The sequence below is a fragment of the Oncorhynchus kisutch genome, linkage group LG19, assembly GCF_002021735.2.
Source record: "Oncorhynchus kisutch isolate 150728-3 linkage group LG19, Okis_V2, whole genome shotgun sequence".
Lineage (NCBI taxonomy): Eukaryota > Metazoa > Chordata > Actinopteri > Salmoniformes > Salmonidae > Oncorhynchus > Oncorhynchus kisutch.
Window position 1 is genome coordinate 53,558,553 of NC_034192.2, and position 9,524 is coordinate 53,568,076.

General features: G+C 47.2%; 1 pseudogene; it reads right to left on the reverse strand.

The window, feature by feature from the left end:
* Positions 1 to 2,398: 2,398 nt before the first annotated feature.
* On the reverse strand, positions 2,399 to 8,339 carry LOC109881100 (glyoxalase domain-containing protein 4 pseudogene; annotated as a pseudogene).
* Positions 8,340 to 9,524: the final 1,185 nt, after the last annotated feature.

Sequence of the window (9,524 nt, forward strand, 5' to 3'; positions counted from 1 at the left end):
AAAGGGATGAGAGGAGGGAGGACAGTGTAGGAGTGGAGACCACTGCGCAGCTGATTCAAACAATAGACTAATCGTCAAGCTTTGATTATTTGAATCAGCTGTGTAGTACTAGAGGTTAAACCAAGACGTGCACCTAGGGCGGGCCCCAGGACTGAGTTTGGGAAACGCTGGGTTATAGGTTAAAGGTCACAGTGTCAGCATCCATCCATCTTTCTCTCTATTGGGGACTGGGGGTGAGGGTTAGGTGTGTCAATTGTGCAATATTTAGTAATCAGAATAGAAGTCTGGTAGCAGCCGTTTTGATGTGTGTATATGTCTGTGTGTGTGTGTATGTCTCTGTGTGTGTGTGTGTGTGTGTGTGTGTGTGTGTGTGTGTGTGTGTGTGTGTCTGTGTGTGTGTATGTCTGTGTGTATGTCTGTGTGTATATGTCTGTGTGGTTGTGTGTGTATATATATCTGTGTGTGTGTGTGTGTGCGTATATGTCTGTCTGTCTGTGTGTGTGTGTGTGTGTGTGTGTGTGTGTGTGTGTGTGTGTGTGTGTGTGTGTGTGTGTGTGTGTGTGTGTGTGTGTGTGTGTGTGTGTGTGTGTGTGTGTGTGTGTGTGTGTGTGTGTGCGTGTGTGTGTGTGTGTGTGTGTGTGTGTGTGTGTGTGTGTGTGTGTGTGTGTGTGTGAGTGAGTGCATGTCTGCCAAAGTGTGGAGGATCAGAGCAGGTTTTCAGTCCAGTTCAAGTGTTCAGCAGTCTGATGGCTTGTAGATAGAAACTGTCTCTGAGTCTGTTGGTATCAGACCTCGTGCTCCGATACCGTCTGATGGCTTGTAGATAGAAACTGTCTCTGAGTCTGTTGGTATCAGACCTCGTGCTCCGATACCGTCTGATGGCTTGTAGATAGAAACTGTCTCTGAGTCTGTTGGTACCGTCTGAAGGCTTGTAGATAGAAACTGTCTCTGAGTCTGTTGGTATCAGACCACATGCTCCGATACCGTCTGATGGCTTGTAGATAGAAACTGTCTCTGAGTCTGTTGGTATCAGACCACATGCTCTGATACAGTCTGATGGCTTGTAGATAGAAACTGTCTCTGAGTCTGTTGGTATCAGACCACATGCTCCGATACCGTCTGATAGCTTGTAGATAGAAACTGTCCCTGAGTCTGTTGGTATCAGACCACATGCTCCGATACCATCTGCCTGACGGTAAGGGAATGAACAGCTCATGGCTGGGGTGTGTGGGGTCCGTGATGACCCCACAGGCCTTCCTCAGGCACCGTTTTGAGGAGATATCCTGGATGGGGGGGGAGCACGGTCCCAGTGATATACTGGGCTGTCTTCACCACCCGCTGAAGGGCCTTGGGGTAGTGCACGGAGCAATTACCATAAAAGGGGCCATGATGCAACTGGTCAGGATGTTCTCGATGGTGCAGCAGTAGTATTTGGAGAGGACTCGGGGTCTTCAGCCGTCTTAGGAAGTAGAGACACTGTTGTGCCCTCTTGACAGGAGTGGTGGTGTTGATGTGTGATGTGTGATGTGGATGCCGAGGAACCTAATACAGCCGAATCTCTACTGCAGTGCTGTTGATGTGGATCAGGACATGTTCCCTCCTCTGAAGTCAACAATCCACTCCTTTGTTTTGTTGACGTTGAGGGAGAGGTAATTGTCCTGGCATTGTCCTGGCAGTCGTCGTTGTTGATTATCAGGCCTATAACAGTGGTGTCGTCAGCAAACCTGATGATGGAGATGGTATCGTGCAAAGCCACGGAGTGAACAGGGAGTACAGCAGAGGGCTGAGGACACACCCCTGACGGGCCCCTGTGTTGAGTCAGTATAGAGGAGGTGTTGATGCCAATCCTCACAGCCGGTGGGCGGCCCGTCAGGAAGTCCAGGACCCAGTGGCAGAGGGTGGTGTCCAGACCCAGGGCTCTGAGATCGGTGTCGAACTTGGAGGGAACAACATTGTTGAATGCTGAACTGTAGTCAATGAACAGCATTCTCACATAGGTGTTCCTGTTGTCCAGATGTGTTAGGGCCAGGTGAATGGCGATGGAAATGACATCTTCTGTGGATCTGTTGGAGCGGTAGGCTAATTGGAGTGGGTCCAGTGTGCCTGGCATGCTGGCCTCGATGTGGGCCATGACCAGTCTCTCGAAGCGATGACCGAGGTGAGTGAGTCATTTGGACATCTTTGTTTTCTATGGCACTGGGACGAGGGTGGTTTCCTGGGAGCAGATGTGCTGTGTGTGCAAAAACACTGACTCTGACTCTGCAAATGTCAAAATCCCCCCACAGCCCTCTCCCCCTATTTTACAAACCAGGCTAAATAGTTATTCTGAGGACTGGCAGAGAATGGGAGGGAAACAGAGAGCAAGAGACGCCTGAGTGCAGCAGCACCAGGTCTCTCATTACCGTAGTGAAGCAGTTCTCTCCATTCTCTCTTCCCTGTGGCCGGTCTCTCCTCTGCTCTTCTCTCGCTCTCCATCTGATCCATTACAGAGCGTGGGGGAGGTTTGGTCTCCTGTGAGGGTCAAAGAGACAGAGACAGAGACAGAGACAGAGACAGAGACAGAGACAGAGACAGAGAGACAGAGACAGAGACAGAGACAGAGACAGCGTAGTGTACAGGCTTTCTTCCTTCCTTTGTTTCTCAGTAAAATATCAATCTGTTATGACTGTGGAATACAGTATTGTAGTGTGTATCTCTGTTATGACTGTGGAATACAGTATTGTAGTGTGTATCTCTGTTATGACTGTGGAATACAGTATTGTAGTGTGTATCTATGTTATGACTGTGGAATACAGTATTGTAGTGTGTATCTATGTTATGACTGTGGAATACAGTATTGTAGTGTGTATGTCTGATATGACTGTGGAATACAGTACTATAGTGTATCTCTGTTATGACTGTGGAGTACAGTACTGTAGTGTGTATCTATGTTATGACTGTGGAATACAGTACTGTAATGTGTATCTCTGTTATGACTGTGGAGTACAGTATTGTCATGTGTATGTCTGATATGACTGTGGAATACAGTACTATAGTGTGTATCTCTGTTATGACTGTAGAATACAGTTCTATAGTGTGTATCTCTGTTATGACTGTGGAATACAGTACTATAGTGTGTATCTCTGTTATGACTGTGGAATACAGTACTATAGTGTGTATCTCTGTTATGACTGTGGAGTACAGTATTGTCGTGTGTATGTCTGATATGACTGTGGAATACAGTACTATAGTGTATCTCTGTTATGACTGTGGAGTACAGTATTGTCATGTGTATGTCTGATATGACTGTGGAGTACAGTACTGTAGTGTGTATCTCTGTTATGACTGTAGAGACACTGTTGTGCCCTCTTGACAGGAGTGGTGGTGTTGATGTGTGATGTGTGATGTGGATGCCGAGGAACCTAATACAGCCGAATCTCTACTGCAGTGCTGTTGATGTGGATCAGGACATGTTCCCTCCTCTGAAGTCAACAATCCACTCCTTTGTTTTGTTGACGTTGAGGGAGAGGTAATTGTCCTGGCATTGTCCTGGCAGTCGTCGTTGTTGATTATCAGGCCTATAACAGTGGTGTCGTCAGCAAACCTGATGATGGAGATGGTATCGTGCAAAGCCACGGAGTGAACAGGGAGTACAGCAGAGGGCTGAGGACACACCCCTGACGGGCCCCTGTGTTGAGTCAGTATAGAGGAGGTGTTGATGCCAATCCTCACAGCCGGTGGGCGGCCCGTCAGGAAGTCCAGGACCCAGTGGCAGAGGGTGGTGTCCAGACCCAGGGCTCTGAGATCGGTGTCGAACTTGGAGGGAACAACATTGTTGAATGCTGAACTGTAGTCAATGAACAGCATTCTCACATAGGTGTTCCTGTTGTCCAGATGTGTTAGGGCCAGGTGAATGGCGATGGAAATGACATCTTCTGTGGATCTGTTGGAGCGGTAGGCTAATTGGAGTGGGTCCAGTGTGCCTGGCATGCTGGCCTCGATGTGGGCCATGACCAGTCTCTCGAAGCGATGACCGAGGTGAGTGAGTCATTTGGACATCTTTGTTTTCTATGGCACTGGGACGAGGGTGGTTTCCTGGGAGCAGGTGTGCTGTGTGTGCAAAAACACTGACTCTGACTCTGCAAATGTCAAAATCCCCCCACAGCCCTCTCCCCCTATTTTACAAACCAGGCTAAATAGTTATTCTGAGGACTGGCAGAGAATGGGAGGGAAACAGAGAGCAAGAGACACCTGAGTGCAGCAGCACCAGGTCTCTCATTACCGTAGTGAAGCAGTTCTCTCCATTCTCTCTTCCCTGTGGCCGGTCTCTCCTCTGCTCTTCTCTCGCTCTCCATCTGATCCATTACAGAGCGTGGGGGAGGTTTGGTCTCCTGTGAGGGTCAAAGAGACAGAGACAGAGACAGAGACAGAGACAGAGACAGAGACAGAGACAGAGACAGAGACAGAGACAGAGACAGAGAGACAGAGACAGAGACAGAGACAGAGACAGCGTAGTGTACAGGCTTTCTTCCTTCCTTTGTTTCTCAGTAAAATATCAATCTGTTATGACTGTGGAATACAGTATTGTAGTGTGTATCTCTGTTATGACTGTGGAATACAGTATTGTAGTGTGTATCTATGTTATGACTGTGGAATACAGTATTGTAGTGTGTATCTATGTTATGACTGTGGAATACAGTATTGTAGTGTGTATCTATGTTATGACTGTGGAATACAGTATTGTAGTGTGTATGTCTGATATGACTGTGGAATACAGTACTATAGTGTATCTCTGTTATGACTGTGGAGTACAGTACTGTAGTGTGTATCTATGTTATGACTGTGGAATACAGTACTGTAATGTGTATCTCTGTTATGACTGTGGAGTACAGTATTGTCATGTGTATGTCTGATATGACTGTGGAATACAGTACTATAGTGTGTATCTCTGTTATGACTGTAGAATACAGTTCTATAGTGTGTATCTCTGTTATGACTGTGGAATACAGTACTATAGTGTGTATCTCTGTTATGACTGTGGAATACAGTACTATAGTGTGTATCTCTGTTATGACTGTGGAGTACAGTATTGTCGTGTGTATGTCTGATATGACTGTGGAATACAGTATTGTCATGTGTATGTCTGATATGACTGTGGAGTACAGTACTGTAGTGTGTATCTCTGATATGACTGTGGAGTACAGTACTGTAGTGTGTATCTCTGATATGACTGTGGAGTACAGTACTATAGTGTGTATCTCTGTTATGACTGTGGAATACAGTACTGTAGTGTGTATCTCTGTTATGACTGTGGAATACAGTACTATAGTGTGTATCTCTGTTATGACTGTGGAATACAGTACTGTAGTGTGTATCTCTGTTATGACTGTGGAATACAGTACTATAGTGTGTATCTCTGTTATGACTGTGGAATACAGTACTATAGTGTGTATCTCTGATATGACTGTGGAGTACAGTACTGTAGTGTGTATCTCTGATATGACTGTGGAATACAGTACTATAGTGTGTATCTCTGATATGACTGTGGAGTACAGTACTGTAGTGTGTATCTCTGATATGACTGTGGAATACAGTACTATAGTGTGTATCTCTGATATGACTGTGGAGTACAGTACTATAGTGTGTATCTCTGATATGACTGTGGAGTACAGTACTGTAGTGTGTATCTCTGATATGACTGTGGAGTACAGTACTGTAGTGTGTAGAGAGAGATAGAGAGAACATGAGAGAGATCAGAGAGAGCGAGGCAGAGATGGGAAAGAGATCGAGAGAGACATGACAACGTATTGCCTACAGCTATGTAATCCCCTCAAATCTCCAGTGAGCAGCAGGTAAACCTTTAAAAATAAAGGTGCTATCTAGAACCTAAAAGGGTTCTTCAACTGACCCCTTAGCATTGCTCTGTTATTTACCTTCACTCCTACAAAAAAAGAGTTCCAAAAGGGTTCTTCGGCTGTCCCCATAGCAGAACCCTTTGAAGAACCCTTGTTGGTTCCAGGTTAAACCCTTATGGGTTCCATGTAGTACCCTTTCAACAGGAAAGGAACCCAAAGGAGTTATACCTGGAACCAAAAATGATTCCAACTGGAACCAAAAAGGATTATGCTATGGGGTCAGCCGAAGAACCCTTTTGGAACTATTTTTTTTGTAGGAGTGAAGGGGTCAGTAAATAACAGAGCAATGGTTGATGTAATCCTTAATTAGCATGAGGAGAAAAAGACAGGAATAAAGAAGAGAGGAGAGAATAAAGTGATGGTCGTCATGGAGATGAGAAACAAGTGGAGGCGTCAGACGGCAGTTGGAATGTTCTTTATCCATTCGATCAAAATCAGTGTTGTTTCCAAGCTAGCCACCAAGAAACTGAAGCAATCAAGCAAATCACTATGTTGTGTGTCATTAAAGGAAGGGTATAGGCTATTTATGATCACTTCAAAGACCTGTCAAAAGAAGGTTACTCTCTCTTTCCCTCTCTATATTCTCTCTCTCTTTCCCTCTCTATATTCTCTCTCTCTTTCCCTCTCTATATTCTCTCTCTCTTTCCCTCTCTATATTCTCTCTCTCTTCTCTTTATCTCTTCTCTGTCTCACTCAGGTGTGTGTTGTAAGCTGTTAGCTCATTATGAGTCAGTTAGACAAGAAGCTGGTATGAATACATGCTATTATATTCTTATCTTCTGTTAAAGGGAAGAGAAAGGGGAGTAGAGAGAGAGAGCGAGAGAGAGAGAGAGAGAGAGAGAGAGAGAGAGAGAGAGGGAGAGAGAGAGAGAGAGAGAGAGAGAGAGAGAGAGAGAGAGAGAGAGAGAGAGAGAGAGGGAGAGAGAGAGAGAGAGAGAGAGAGAGAGAGAGAGAGAGAGAGAGAGAGAGAGAGAGAGGGAGAGAGAGAGAGAGAGAGAGAGAGACAAAGGGAGACAGAAATAACGAGAGAGTTTTAGAGTTTTAAAGAACCTTTATTGTGTCTGGGTGGGAACCCACAGCACAATGGACACAAACAACATAGCAAATCCCAGGGGCCTCCAGGCTAACCAAACCTTCCCCAGGGGCATCCAGGCTAACCAAGCCTTCCCCAGGGGCCTCCAGGCTAACCAAGCCTTCCCCAGGGGCCTCCAGGCTAACCAAGCCTTCCCCAGGGTCCTCCAGGCTAACCAAGCCTTCCCCATAGGCCTCAAGGCTAACCAAACCTTCCCCAGGGGCCTCCAGGCTAACCAAGCTTTCCCCAGGGGCCTCAAGGCTAACCAAACCTTCCCCAGGGGCCTCCAGGCTAACCAAACCTTCCCCAGGGGCCTCCAGACTAACCAAGCCTTCCCCAGGGGCCTCCAGGCTAACCAAGCCTTCCCCAGGGGCCTCCAGGCTAACCAAGCCTTCCCCACGGGCCTCCAGGCTAACCAAGCCTTCCCCAGAGGCCTCCAGGCTAACCAAAGCTTCCCCAGGGGCCTCCAGGCTAACCAAACCTTCCCCAGGGGCCTCCAGGCTAACCAAACCTTCCCCAGAGGCCTCCAGACTAACCAAACCTTCCCCAGGGGCCTCCAAGCTAGCCAAACCTTCCCCAGGGGCATCCAGGCTAACCAAGCCTTCCCAGGGGCGTCCAGGCTAACCAAGCCTTCCCCAGGGGCATCCAGGCTAACCAAACCTTCCCCAGGGGCATCCAGGCTAACCAAGCCTTCCCCAGGGGCATCCAGGCTAACCAAGCCTTCCCAGGGGCGTCCAGGCTAACTAAGACAGTAAAGATTTTACGGTTTCCTTTTGTCATCAAGGCTTCAAGATATGCCAACTGCTCACGTGAACAGGAGAATGCTATCTGCCCCGAAAGCTGTCCCATGATCTACTGTCCCAGCAATGTTGTGAAACTCTAGTTTACACTGAGTGTCTGTGAATCCCACCAGCACAGTCCTCTTCTCCTCATTGCTCTCTTTCACCTTCATCCCCAGAAGGGAGGAGCAGTGTATTGATTTCTGCAGCCAGACACACCTTCTGTACTGGATCATTGGGAGGCTGTTCTTTGTCCACTAGGTTGAAGTGATAACCGCCCAGGGCCTCAGCCAGATAGAGGCCCTTTCCAACCTCATTGAGTGGCCAACCAAGCCGATTAGCATTGCTGACAGCCTGGCTAGACTGCAGAGTCAAACCGAGGAAGTCGTTGCCTAGGCGATATTCTCCCACTCCATAGTTGTAGATCAGTTCAGCCACAAAGTCATCATCCTCTGGCCCAAAGCAGACCATTGTCTTACTCCATTTTCCATCATAGGGGCCCTTACAAGTTGTCTTACATCCCTCTTCAAAATCTTTGTGACGCAAATTTTTGACAGGCACATCTCGGTTAAAGGTGGTCATTTTGCTTTTGTCACCCACTTCTCCTGATCCTCCTCAAATGATGCCACAGACCCATGACCTCCTTCAGCCACATCCGTCTCAACAGTCCCCACTTGCACTCCATCACTCATACCGGGTATCTCCTTCACTAACTGAGAGACTAGCCCCACCTGAACCCCCCTCCTGTACCCCATTTCTCTTAGTGGACATCTCCACTACCTGGGAGACAAGCTACACCTGAATCCCCTCCTGTACCCCATCACTCATACTGGGCATCTCCTCACCAGTCTGGGGAAATGGCTCATCAGATCCGTCCTTACCTCCTACAACAATATTTTTCTGTTATGTTCCCCTCTGGTACAAGCTCAGTACCCTCAACATGGACAACTTGTTCCTCAGCAACAGGTGCTAGTAGCTGCTCTACCACTGTCGGCCCACCACTCCTTACATCAGAGGGCCCAGGCGTTACTAGTCCCTCCCTCCTCCTTCTCCCTTTTCGGGCAAGCATGTCGCTTATGGCCAACATCCCCACACTCAAAACACCATTTTGACTACCCGTACTAGCATAAGCCATATACAGTGGAAGTTGAAAGTTTACACACACTCAATTAGTATTTGGTAGCATTGCCTTTAAATTGTTGAACTTGGGTCAAAAGTTTCGGGTAGCCTTCCACAAGCTTTTAAGTTGGGTGAATTTTGGCCCATTCCTCCTGACAGAGCTGGTGTAACTGAATCAGGTTTGTAGGCCTCCTTGCTCGCACACGATTTTTCAGTTCTGCCCACAAATTTTCTACAGAATTGAGGTCAGGGCTTTGTGATGGCCACTCCAATACCTTGACTTTGTTGTCCTTAAGCCATTTTGTTACAACTTTGGAAGTATACTTGGGGTCATTGTCCATTTAGAAGACCCATTTGCGACCAAGCTTCAACTTCCTGACTGTTGTCTTTGAGGTGTTGCTTCCATATATCCACATAATTGTCCTCCCTCATGAAGCCATCTATTTTGTGAAGTGCACCTGTCCCTCCTGCAGCAAAGCTCCCCCACAACATGATGCTGCCATCCCCGTGCTTCACGGATGGGATGGTGTTCTTCGGTTTGCAAGCCTCCCCCCTTTTTCCTCCAAACACAACGATGGTCATTATTGCCAAACAGTTCTATTTTTGTCTCAGAAGCAGTGTCTTCTTCCTTGCTGAGCGGCCTTTCAGGTTATGTCGATA